Below are 13,649 nucleotides of genomic sequence, written 5' to 3'. Positions count from 1 at the left end.
TTACACTCTCTGCTGTCTGTCTATATAGTTCGTGTAGACTGTTTCCCTTGGCAGAGAATCACATGCTTAATGTACTGGCTCTTCTATAAGAATTTTATTATCATTTTTTTCTTCAAAAAGTTTAAGCCTTCTGCGTCCCTGTTTTTACAGAATTTTTTCACTCAGCGAAGAAAATGTAGCAGTGTTTTCTATGCCCACAGATCACAGGAGGGAGGACATGCAGTAGACTGGAGTTTTTATTAATCAGTATGTTGTCTTCTCAGAGATGTGAAATTGATTTTATCGAAGTGTGACAAATCGCTAGCAGTAAATAAATTGATACTCAGGTGAAATACAGGAGACTGTAAGAGTCATACTGTGTATCTGATTTTACAAATACAATATACTATGCCTGTATAGGGATTTTCACACATCAGTATGTAAGCAGTTCATAAACATATGTAGGCATCATCATCCCATGTTATATAAACAGGACGTCTTTCATCTTGGAGAAGATGGTCACAGATGAGGTACTAAAATTAGTCAAATTTAAGAGCGCATGATCTCTAGAGGGGATTAAAGATGCTGTTTAGACATGCAAACAACTAGAAGCATCAGAGCAGGAAAGAGTGTGGTTGAACCAGGTAGTGCACTGATAAAATCTGCTACTTCTAGCTTCAGCAAAATTTGTGAAAGTAATAGAAATAGAGTGCAGAAACACACGGAAAGAGATGTGTAAGGCAGTTCCTGTTGCCTAACCATACATGCCTAGCATAGGTGTCTAAAGCGGGAAGACAATTTTTTCCTGGGCTATGGAGAGATTAAATGCAGAAGATGTTCTTTCAGAAAGTAATTCAGAATTCACGAGTATGGCTTCTGCTCTGAAGCACCTCTAGAGGAGCCTGACACTCTTCACTGATCATGTAGGAGACTTAGGTAAACAAACTGCTGATTTTAAGGCCCTGAATTAGGAATTAAGCAGAGGTAAAAACCCAGTCTAGGTGATCACTGCAAAGGCACCTCTGTACCTAGGACTACAAACCTAATATTGATAATGTTCTTTCCTTGTGTGCCATCACTGTGGAAAACTTCCATTTTCCTCTCAGACTTCTCTTTCTGTTATTTATACAACATTCTCATGTGCAGAGGCTGAGTGGTTTGTCTGAAAGACAAAGAAAGTCAGTGGAAGAGAGTACCTTGGAGCTGTGCATTGCATTTGTAACCAAATCTAAAGTCAGACAGACTCAAGGACTCTCTTCTATGTTCCTTCCTAGAGATGCAAGGTTATTTGTCTAATCAGGATTTGTCTTTTGTAAAAGTCCTTGGCAAAATAATAAATTGTGCTGTTTAGTTCAACAAGTTCTCTGAAAAATTGAGAGAACTTCATAATCAAAACGAGCAATAGTTTTTGTGTTATATCTGATTTAATAAGAAAGCATTATTTACTGGTATATAAGTGAGGTCTGGCTTTTCATTAAAATGGATGAAAATTTTTCAACTCAAAAAGGATTCAAATATTTTATTTATGGTTAAAAATACTTTTTTTTTTTTTTTCCAAACATCGTTACTGACAATTTTGCATCCAAGGCCTAGCTTTAGAAGATCTGTTGAATTCTCTGCCCCTTGCATCTGACTTGCAGCACTATTAACACTTTCCATGTTTCTCTGTTGCGCTTGTCTTGTTTAACAGAAGACAAGAAGCCATGTGGGTGACAGCTCTATACCAACAAATCTTTACAGACAGATGCTACAATTTGATCCTGATACTCACTGTATGTTTTACTTACTGCTGCAACTGGGACTCTAAAAATATAAGCACCAGCTTTTTTTCCTGTATATATCTCCATTTGAAAGTCTGTTCTGATTTAATGTAATATTAATAGGAAACTATTTTTAACCTAAATTAAACAGAGGAAAAATTGCATCAATATATTTCATGGTGCAAGAAAGGATTTCTTCCTTTTGGCTGACATTCATCACCAGTTCTTGCATAAGCATTCACCATACCTAAATAAATTAGTAAAAAGAAACTTCCTCCTCCTATTAAGTGGCCCTTTATACAAGGAAGATCAAATTCAGCTGATAAAGTCGCCAGGAAGTATGTGTGATATTTAAAGCCAGGTTGACAGTGTAAATACTGCTGCAGAATAAAAAAATGTCGGTTTGCCTCAGAAAAGCTGTTGTGAATTTCAGGTTTGTCCTATGGCAGAGCTAAGGACAGACTCCTTGATTAGAGTTTTTACCACTATAGGATTAGTCTTATATTTAGGAGTTATGGGAGAGAATCTGAAAAGGAATTTTGTGTGCTGCATGCCACAAAACCATTCTGAAACTCTGTTGCTAGATCGACTCTCTAAAGTGGCTTAATGAAAGGCCAGTTACTGGACTTATATGCCCGGACAGGAAAATATTACATAATATATGGTAAGGAACAATTTCACATTAGCTGAAGGATGAAATAGAAATACGTCAACTCTTTTCTGCAATTTTGTTTGATTTGATGTTTAGTTCCTGTGTGAACAGGTCTTTTTTCATTGTCAGTTTTGGTTGTAAGGTCAGTCGATTAACCAGACTGTCTGTGGTCATACAGTACTCCGTAATGTAGAGGAGAGAGAAATCATTTTGGTTAAAATAAAAATGAGAAACACTGAGAAGAGATGCCCTCAGCCAGAAAATGAGGAAATTAAATCCCTCATACTTAGCATGGAATAGCAAAATCAGAGTGGGTATATTCCCCCCCAAACTGAAAAATTAGGAATTAAGCAAGGAAACAGATGTTTATGAAATATGGTAATTCAGTCTTGGAGATGACAAAAGAATGAAGCAAATTTTTTATTTAGGAATCTGAGTATTATTTTCTTGGATCTGTAAATAAGGGTAAACGTGGGAAAAAAAAATGACTTAAACAAAATCTCCAGGGAAAGAGCACAAGCACAAACAAAGAAATGGCTTCAGTGTGTAAAGCAAGACTTGTTCAGTGAACCACTCAAACATTTGTGAAAAGTGAGCAAAGTGGTAGCAAAGATAGCTAAAGAAATGCATTTTAAAATTCTAGCAAGTAGACTTTAAGTTCTAAATGTAACTACTGTAATAGGTAACTTCGGAAAGTTTTACATAGAGATACAAAGAATCTTCAACCGTGTGGTTGAGAAATGTTGTTAATTCAGTGTGTAAAAAAAAAAAAAAAAAAAAAAAAAAAAAATACACTAATACTGTTCATGGATGTGCGTCTTGTGGAGAGAAAATATCTGTTTCCCTGATACATATTCATAAACAATCCAAGCCCTTAAAATGCACGCCACCTCTATCTGTCTTGGTGCTAAACTCTTCTAGTGCCAAAGATAATACACACACACACAAATCTACTCTTTGCACCACTGCTAAGCTTTACTATTCTTTTCAGTCTTTTTTTTTTTTTTTTTTAATGTACTTTTTGACAGTGAGGAGTGAATAAGCAATCCTAGTTCCAAACATGTTCTCCTCCAGGCAGAACTCCTGGCGAGCAGCAGCTTCCACATCCCCGGGCCGACCGCTGTGCCATCCTGTCGCTTCTGGTGCCAGCGATTCCTCTGTGCTCGTCTGATGTGGGTGCTCCTGTACTGGGGCTCATAACAAGCCTTTCAGCTGTGTTTAGACAGACCCTTTAGATGTCCCTCTTTGACGTCAGCTCAGCTTTGGGGACTAGTTGGTATTTTTCACGTGACTGATAACAGGAGGTTTCCTGATATAGCCTTTCAAAGGAATGGGCAAAAGCAGCACAGCATGATTCTCTAGGGGAGATAATCTTTGATACTTGAAAGGGACCTTTTCATCTTGGGCTTTGAGAGGCTGGGTGCCCAATGTGCTAAGGAGATTTAGAACATCCTTGTTTAGATTTTTGCTTCAGGAGATTGCTGTCTGATAGGTAAGAGTGAACAAAATCCAAGGTAAATTCTAAGTGTTTAATTTTTCATGGAGAAAACAATATTTCCTATGAATTTCAGTCATGTGCATGAGATTCCAGGTGCTCAAGGTGTCAAGTGCATTTAGAGAGAAAAAGGAAAACTATTAATAAGGGGATATTCCTGAATGAAAACATCACATACCATTTCTTCCACAATTAGTATTCCTGGTTAGGTCATTGTATTGATACTGCTCATTTGCATAAGCAACTGTTACAACTTGTGTGCACATACAAAACAAAGTGTATTGTGCTGCATATAAAATTTATGTTCAGTATAAAATAAGAAGGAAGTGGGGTGCTTCATATGAAGGCTGGGATACAGATTAACAGTATGGTAGCTGTGACCCACATATCAGGTGAATGTTTTGCCTCAGTTACCAGTATAGTTAATGAGAGCAGTGATAATTCTATCAGATGAATTATAGTGATGCACTGGAAATTACAGCTGCTGGCATAGAAGCAAAGCTTACTGGTAAGACAAATTTGAGTGATGCAGATAATTTCCAGAATGCTGAAGAAACTGCAGTAATGTGGGGTTGTGGTGCGTCTAGTGTTTTGTTTTGTTGGGGTTCTTTAGGAAGTTGGGGGGTTTTGTTAGTTTGTTTTTTCCTGTGACTGGACAATAGCAAGTGTGGAGCTATTTTGGAATAAATTACAACATTATGTTATCAAAGGTAGATCATAATATAATGCTCAATGTATTTCAATACGATAATGGATTTTTTTAGGAGTAACAAAAGTGAGCTTCATCCACTTCATTCCAGTAACTGATATCCAACAGAAAATTGTTCTTGAATTTGGAAATGATGGTGAACACAAGAATTGTGAGCTGGCTAAAGTGTTGGCTCAAGGTAATACTCAAAAGGAAGCGACAAGGCTGAAGGAACATTAGTAGTGGTGTTTCTCTGAGATTAGTCTTGGGACCTGTTGTATTTAATTTATTTACTGTTGTGTTGAAGTGAAATTCCTAGATCAAAGTTGGGAGGTACTGCCAGTGCTGAGAAAGACTGGGTTGTCATTCAAAAAGAATTAGTAATGGTAATGTTATATGACATTGGTAATAAGTAAGTAGTATACTGTACAAAGGCATACACCTTGGGTTCAGTAATAACTTCATCTATAAGCTGGGGGTTTATGAACTGGAAGTAATGGAAGTAGAAACAAATCTGAGTGTACTTGGGTGAATATGATCAGACAATGGAATATAATTATTGTAGAAAAAAACAATGCAATCCTGGAAGGAGAGAACTTTTTAACAGAGAAAGGGAAATGGTGGTACCATCTTAGAAGGAGTGTTACATCCATTTGAGGATTTCTGCATTTGCGTTTAAGTTCATCCGTCTGAAAATAGCTAAACTGTGAGAGGTGCAAAGAAGAGCTACAGGATGAGAAAAGGAATAAAGCTCCATCTTTGAAGGAAAATCGTAGATGCTTCATATACCGAAGCAAATGGAGGTTTCTAGGGAGATGAATTATTAAATATACTGGGAGCAAATATTGATAATGGATAGGTTCAGTGTCCATGATCACTTAGCCTGTCTCCTGAGATCACTAACAAAGCTGCCACTTGCTGCCTCTTCAGTAATTTTCTTTTGTGATGTGACTGCTTGGCCAGTGTTAATTCCAAAGGTCCACAAAAACTTGTGCATGTGACACTGACAAGAGGATTGCCAGTAAGACTGTATTTTTGCTAGTACTGTAAAAAGTATTCAGCAGCCTTAAAAAAGAAAATGCATACTGTTTGTCAGATCTTGGCTGCAGATTACTTAAAAAAGAAAGAACTAATGTTTATTCAAGATTTTACTGAACTCCCTCCTGTTTGGTCTTTTGAACTCAGCTCTGAGGTGTCACTCCCTTACCCGCGCCTAATGAGGCAGCACACCACCATGACAGCTGCTGCCGTCTGGGTTTGACTTGCGAGAGCTCCGTAAGTGCAAAGTGTGATGATATCATGCTCCCTAGAGTGTCCATTATTAGCTGCTAAAAATAGTTACAGGCAAACACAGAATAGAAAAATCAAATGTCTGTTGAAACCACTAGTGAATGGGATGGTAAAGAGCTAGAGCTCAGCCGAGGGACTTTTTATCTCAAAGCAAAGGCAACAACGTTGGACTGCAGTCCTAGCAAATGTTGTAGATGATGCTTTAGGACTCGTGAGCGGGGAGAGCCCACAGAGACAAGTTCATCCCTGGTGTAATTCCAGAACTGTCATGGTAAGTGAGCTTTTTGTGTTTATTTCCCACTGGTTAAGTTATCTGATCTGAGTAATCTGTGTTTTGCAGTTCTTAATGTATAATAAGTGTAGCTATGGGATTCACAGCACGAGAATGATAGTGTAACTGCCAGTATAATCACTATTCTATGCAAAAAATAAAACACAAAGCAATATTAATATTGTATAACAAAGTGTTCAAAGGCTAAGAAATCATGTACTGTATAACCTATAAGCAGGTGTAAATCATGCCTCCAGTCTCCAAGTGTGTTTGGGGGCTATTCCATGCAAGTTCTTTTGACACCACTTAGAACCTTTAGGCCTTGATCTGTGGACAGGCTTGAAGACAGAGGTTACATTTTCAGGCTTTAACTTAATTGCACTTTTATAATTTAGACTTCTGTTTAATATTTCTGTGGTATTATCAAGGTGTTTTGGATATTAAGCTGCTCCAAATTAGAACTGATATAAAAAAAGCAAGCACATATAAATACAGAAGCAATATAGAATAGAATCATTTAGGTTGGAAAAGACATTTCAGATTATATAACGTGAAAGTCTTTGCATCCTGGGTTTTTGATACTAATTGGGTCATGGACAGAAATGTTCATCAAGGCTTATCGGTGCTGTTAGAAGACTTTCTAACTGAGCTCTGCTAACAGTCTTCTCTACACTTCTTAACTTACTGTCTAAGAGCAGGCAGGGTAGAAATAGGAAGCTGTGGCTCTTCCATCCAAACACCACAGATTCTCATCCCAAGTTACAAATGCTAACCTGTGAGCCTGAAACTCCTTTGGCCAAAGTATTAATATTATCTTTTTCTCAACTGTTTAGGGTCCCTCAGCTTCATGGTGATTCAAACCCATCAGAAATCACTTGTGACTAGCACTGCTCCCCTTCTCAGGGAGAGCAACCTCTTCTCTGTCCAACTTTTGCACCCTGGCCCCAAACTGCCCGGTGTTCTGTTTGCAGCCAGTACCCAGGCTAAAAACACGACTCTGCTGATCCGACAGAGCTTGATGTGTCTCTGTCAGCCACTTGCAGCAGCCTTCCCCAGGGGGAGTGAAGAGCCTGATGGATGTACTGCAGGTTATTAGAGTGCGTGCTAATGAAGCAACAGATCCATTACAGTATTTATCCATTTGGCAAGATCCAATTACACGAACTTTGTGAAGTATAAAATAGTTTGATTTTACCCGTGTGCATCCTGTAAAAGATGATGTCTCTAAAAGATATTCCCATCATAACATTATTTCCTTGTGCTGATTCATCTATGTTCAAGGTTTTTTGGAGCCAGGATTTGATTCTGCCTTGTTCCTGGTAATATTTTTTGTACATCTGTCTGATAATTGTAATGGATAAAGCTGAAGAATCCCCTGGGTCTTTTGCTTGTGGGGTATGACATGTAAAGTAGAAGTTTCTCTTCTTTTTACTGATCAGAAGGCAGGGGACTGACATAGGAATCACCGTGTGGAATTCCATTGTCTCTCTTATGTAGGAATTCAGACAGTGATTGTGATAGTCCCTTTTGTCCCTCAAAAATGAGAATTTATGACTCAAATGGGCTCCTCTGTCAGTCATAGATTTTTTTACCATTATGCTGAAACTTATTTTAATGGTATAATATCCCGTCCTTTCAGTTGCAAGTGTGATGTTTTGGATGCAAACTGATTTACAGTCATTTTATTCAGTCTGCAAAACAGGCACCAAAAAAAAAAGTGGGAAGAAATTCTGTATTCAGTGGTGCTGGACAGAGGGGAAAAATATAATAATCATTAAAAACTCTTATTAAAGAATTTTTCCTCTTTGCATGAGTTTGTGAGTGGGTTTTTTTTTTTTTTTTTTTTTTAGGAAGAGGACTATTTTTAGGTAACTCCTTAAAACTACCTGAAGGAGTAGCATCTGAAAGAGAATAATAATAAGCAGAAATACAGGGACTTCTTACAACATAAAATGCATTTTTAGCAGGTGGCCAACTTGTTTAGAAATATTTCCTGCTGCATTAAATTTTCCTTGCTGTATCTCCCCAAAGGCTGAACATTGCTGTCTGCTGCAGACAATGCAGCAACGCCCTTATTTTGTACTAGCAAATGATTTTTTTTCCATTCACAAGCTATTTCAGTATTCCAGAGCATCTCACTGCTCTAGCATGCATTTATCTGAATTTAAAGTAATTTATTCATAAAAAGATTATTCTCTCTTGGTTTGGGGGATACCATCAAGGATAAAAGCACATGCAGTAGTACAAACAACTGAGATCTGGTGGAGTTTTTGTCTGCTTAACACTTTTATTGATGGCCTTGACAGTGATTATAATGCCAATAGAATAAAATATCCTCCACAAAATATAATTTCCTGTTGGAATGCTAGCAAAGTAATGCTGATGAGGCATACACTTATTGCGTCATCTATAGATGATGGCACTATCTTGCATGTTCTGTTTTCAAGGTTAAACAAAGAAGTGTAAAAAATACTCTCAGCAAGAGGTAGAACTACCTGAGCCTTAGGTCTGACTTTAGCTGAGCATTCAAACTGTTGTGCCATGCTTTTTGTGTGCAAATGGACCTGCTGTGTATTTAAACCTCAGTTTAAATAGAAGCAATGTAGAAAACTGAACTGTGTAAATGACTGTGAATGGATTTACCTGATTTTTGTAGAAAATCCAAGGATAGCGGGCCAAAACAATCAATAAAATTAGAGTAAAAGTCTTTGTAAAACACCTATAGAAGTATTTCTCATATTTTTCAGTTTTACATGTTCCAAGCTAGATCACGCTGAAATGGTGGACAGTTAAAAAAACATATGCCTGGAACATGCAGGGTGTTTCAAAAAGATGGACCCAATTTGAAATCACGGTATCTCGTGAACCGCCTGTGAAAGGGCAGGGCATGGAGTTTCAAATGATTACTGCTAGATAGGTCATTAAACAGTTGGTAAATTTTTCTGTAATTGTAATATGTTGACGTCGGGAAATAGACTGCTTTGACATTGGGTCCATCTTTTTGAAGCACCCTGCGTTTAGATCCAATAGCAGGAAGCTGAGTTCAGCTAGATTCAGACTGGAAATGAGGCATATGTGTCTATTAGTGTGAGTCATTAAACATTAGCCTGTCTAGACCAGAAACATGGGGTATTTCACATGCACAGAAAATTGAAGGTTTGTCTACATAGGGCTACACACACAGGTAATCCAAATTCACTAACATCGACAAGTTAAAGAATCTGATGTAGGAACTACTTAGGGAATGTAGTTGACTCTGTTGCTGTAAAATGTCAGACTAAAATATGAGAATAATCTCTCTTGCTGGAAAATACATGAGTCTATAGCAATAGCTCTGTCCTGTATGTGCACAGCAGACAACAGAACAATAAAAGGTTTTCATTCTGCTGCATAAGAAGATATTAATGGCACTGTCTCACCACGAATTTTCACACAATTAGATAGTTAGATTATGTCCAATCTTGGCTCGTCACCAAGACTACTTGCCATAAAATTTCTGACATCAGAAGAGAGACATCCACATTAGAGTGAAATTTGAAGATTGTCTAATATGTAAGTTTGTGAGACAAGAGTCCTTATCCACAGAACCAGTGTTGTCAGCAGCGCTGTTTGTTGGAATTAATGCTGCAGATTGGATCTAGTCATTGATGTTGATCTCGACTTATATGTAGGATGTACATTGAATACATTACATTTTCTAACACGCCAGGCCAGCGTTCTCTCATGCAGATACCAAAGCTAAAGTAAATGCGAGCAGGCAGCATTTTCCAGCCTGAGGTGTCAGGCCATTACAAACTTTGGGTGCCTAAATGTAAAGGTAGTATAGATATCAGAGTTGAAAGATGTCTCAAAAATATATCCAAAGTTATATATTATCTGACGACACTCTAGAATCAGCTGTTACTGCTGACATTGTGCCAACCCAGCAAAGGAGTCTTTTGATGTATTTCAAGAAACATGTAAGTTCAGTGTCCTGTAACTGCATCTGCAACCACCAGCCTCTCAGATAAAAAACTGGAGAAGGCTGTTATTTGTTTTTTAATCATTAACTTTGCACTCTTGTGCCTTCCTTCCTCTCTAAGCTTCCTTTTTGTGAAGACGAAACTGAGCAATGCCATGTTTGCCTATAGGCGTCCTTTTTCCTGTGAACACAGAGAACTCCGAAGAACAAATAAACTTTTTAAGTTGCTGATCCTGCACGTTTGCAAATTCATTGGGAGATTTGGCTCACATATAAGGACACAAGAATCCCCGGCTCCTAGGGAAGAAATGTCAAAGAACATGAAAAGAAAAGCCTTAGTAGGCACTGCGACTAGAAGAACAAAGAGTGCTTCCAAACTGCAGTAGTGAAAACCACTGGGAAATGTGGAATAGTCTGACAGAAGCAATAAGAATGATGGTTCTGAGTCAGGCACTAAATCAGTTAAAAAAAAAAAGAAAAAAAAGAGGCTTGATCCAAGTGAATTAAAGCCACTTACATTCCTGGAAATGAATTATTTCTACTTTATCAAAAAGGAATAAAAAAAGACAAAGAGGTTAAGAATGTAATTATACATTGCAGAAAGAATTAGATGGCAATTTCTGTCTCCCAGACTTACATTCAGGGTACTAACTAAAACTCTGACACGCTGACTGTCTTTCTGTAGTGAGTCTCAGCAGCGTTGCCTGCGCTGCCTATTTACTTTTCAGTACTTCCTCCTGGAGGCTTGCTTTTAGTCTGTGTTCTCAGCAAGGCTTTTAGAGGAAGCTCTGGGTATTATTTTGTGTCCAGAATAAGCAGAAAGCACAGTACTGTATTCTGTGCATAAGCTCTCTCCTTGTGAATTTACAAATATTGTAGAGAAACAAAATGATCACAGAAATAGTGTTTTGTTAAACGATCTTTCAAGAACTGGTGCTGTGGACTCAGTTCCTTGCTTTGTCAATGAGTTCAAGTGTATCAGTTACACAATTTACTATTTGTGTTGTGAAGGCCTTGAAGGAGGTGCTGAAGCTAGTGAACCATGTCCCCCTTTCCTATCTTAGGCTGAGAACATTTTCATTCTATTCATTTCTGCTTAGATGCAGAGTGTCTGAAGACTCGTTGCAGAGTATCTGTTTTCAGTACACACTGATGTTGTGCCAGTCATATGTCATGAGGGAGCGTCCTCCCACTGGTATGAACAATATGACCATGAAAGAAGGCAAACAGTGACTGCATTATGTCCTCCAGAAGATAGATAGAAGTTAGAGGGAATATGTTTTTGTGCAGTGTGTGTCAGGGCCTTGCTCATCAGTTGCACAACACTGCTAATATTTGTTTCCTAGTGCTTACAAATGCAATTAAATCAAGGTTGTAAAATAGAAAATTGTATTCATATGCTTTGTAGATTGATGATGACAGACATACCATAAAATGCTAAAAAAGATCAGCTGCAATTAGTCTATAAAGAACATAATCGCCAATATGAATTTGACAGCCATGATTTCAAATAGTCAACTTCATTCTGTTCTATATACTCATTAAGAATGTCTTTTTGTGGTGATTTTGTTGATAGATGGAGGTTGGTTTGAAATAATTATATTAAGATTCAGCTATTCATAAAACTGTGTCATTTAATAACAAAAATCCATTTGCTTATGGATGCATTTAGGTTGCTGCATTGAACATACCCAGACTCCTCTAGTCACTGAAGAGGGTCTCTGTCATTTTTAATTGCCCGAAGAGTAGAAAAGGACTGGGGCAATTTCCACAGACTTTTTTCTAGCTCTCCTGGTCTGATGCCCTGAAGTAGATGAGATGCTCCTATATCACAGAGACCACTGGGTTAAATTAACCAGGTTATAATTAAGATTACTAAAACAACCCCCCAAGTTTTATGTGCTTGCAAGCAGCATTATCTCTCATTATCCAAATTTTTTTTTCCTTGCTACTTCCCTTGAGAGAAGAGTTAAAAATTGCCCTATTATGGGATGAGGGGTGCCCAGTGGGTAGCCTGAAAAAGCAATCTGAGAACTATGAATAGCATGGCCAGCTGGAGCCCAGACAGTCTGACTGTGACTGGTGATCCCCTGGAACAAAACTGTGCTGCAGAAGCTGCTGCAGAAAGCATCCCCCAGCAGGTGCCACCTGGAGAAGGCAGTGACGAGAGCCTGGCCTGTCAGAGTCAAACACAAAGTGAGGTGAATGGGAATGAAAGAAAAACAGGAAGGGGAACAGTAGGAAAAGGAATTAATCTTTATTTGGTGTGCTGGAAAGATCAAACCTCATTGCACTGTTGCAGTGCTTTGAAGTACATTTTGTCTTAGGACCTGACTCTCCTTATGCCAATTTAAATCATTGGTTTAAAACACAGTGATGTGAATAAGCATCAACCCCTTGCTTGTCTACTCGTACTGACAAACCTTTATGATGGATGGTTGCTTTTTAGCACAGTAGTGACCAACAATGCTAAAACGTGGTTTGTTTTGCTGTGTCAAGGGAACCAGCTATCACTGCAGCCACGTCACTAAATCACATTACAACCCTCGGTCTAATGACATTTGTATAGATCTCCAGCTCTCCACTCTTTGTCACTAATCAGAGTAGTCTGAAGATAGTCACGCAGGGACATTATCCCATTTGATGTTCTTTCCCTCTACCTTAACTAATCATTTCTACAATGCACACACAGGCCAGCATATCCTGACTTTTTCAATTCCTTTTGCTATCTTTATTTTTCTTTCTTTTAGCAGAAATAATTGGGAGATCAATGAGGTTATTGTGTCAGGTCTATTGCTTGACTCCCCGGTTTCCTGTTTTGGTGGGATCTAGCAGGAAACTTGAAATCCAGAGAACAGCCAAATCTGTGCCCGTGTTTGCTCTGAGAGGCCTGCCCTGCCTATGTAACAGTGATAGGTGAACATGGTTTACCTTTAAAAGATTAAATATGCTTTTCTTACAGTATGCCTCATCCCAATGAAGACAATGGTAGAGTTCGTATTAGCACTGCTTGGTGCTCTTATTTTCTCTTTCTGTTTTAGCAATGCAAAAAAAAAAAAGGTACATTATCTTTGTTGTTACAGGTGCTTGAAACTGCGGTTAACTGCAATTAATTTCATGAAGTGAACAGAATTCTTTAGGATTTTAATCAATGCAGCTGCAGAATTCCACCAGCCATCTTGAAACCATAGCATTTATTTTTAAGATTCAAAATGTTAAATTGATAATTTTAACAATTGTAGGGAATATCCTGTTATATTGACCTTGATAACGTTATTAAACGTAGCAAATACAACACTTGCTTACTAAAATGGAAAGATGAGATGCTCAGTCACTTAGAGCTTCATATGGTAATCATCAGGAAAAAAGCTACTTTTTAAATGCAGCTGTCAAACTGACAGGTTGCAAAAGAAACGGATTCCCAGCTATTCAGTAGTTATAAAAGATCACGGTGATCCAGTTTAATCAGATCATCAAAGAGGCAGACTTGAATTTGTTGAATTTAAATCAGTTTTTTTCTGTTTGCTCACTTAGGCCGGTCCTAACCACAGAT

The sequence above is a fragment of the Caloenas nicobarica genome, chromosome 8 (genome assembly GCF_036013445.1).
Source record: "Caloenas nicobarica isolate bCalNic1 chromosome 8, bCalNic1.hap1, whole genome shotgun sequence".
NCBI lineage: Eukaryota > Metazoa > Chordata > Aves > Columbiformes > Columbidae > Caloenas > Caloenas nicobarica.
The sequence above is the reverse complement of the archived record's forward strand: the minus strand, read 5'-3'. Positions refer to the sequence as shown.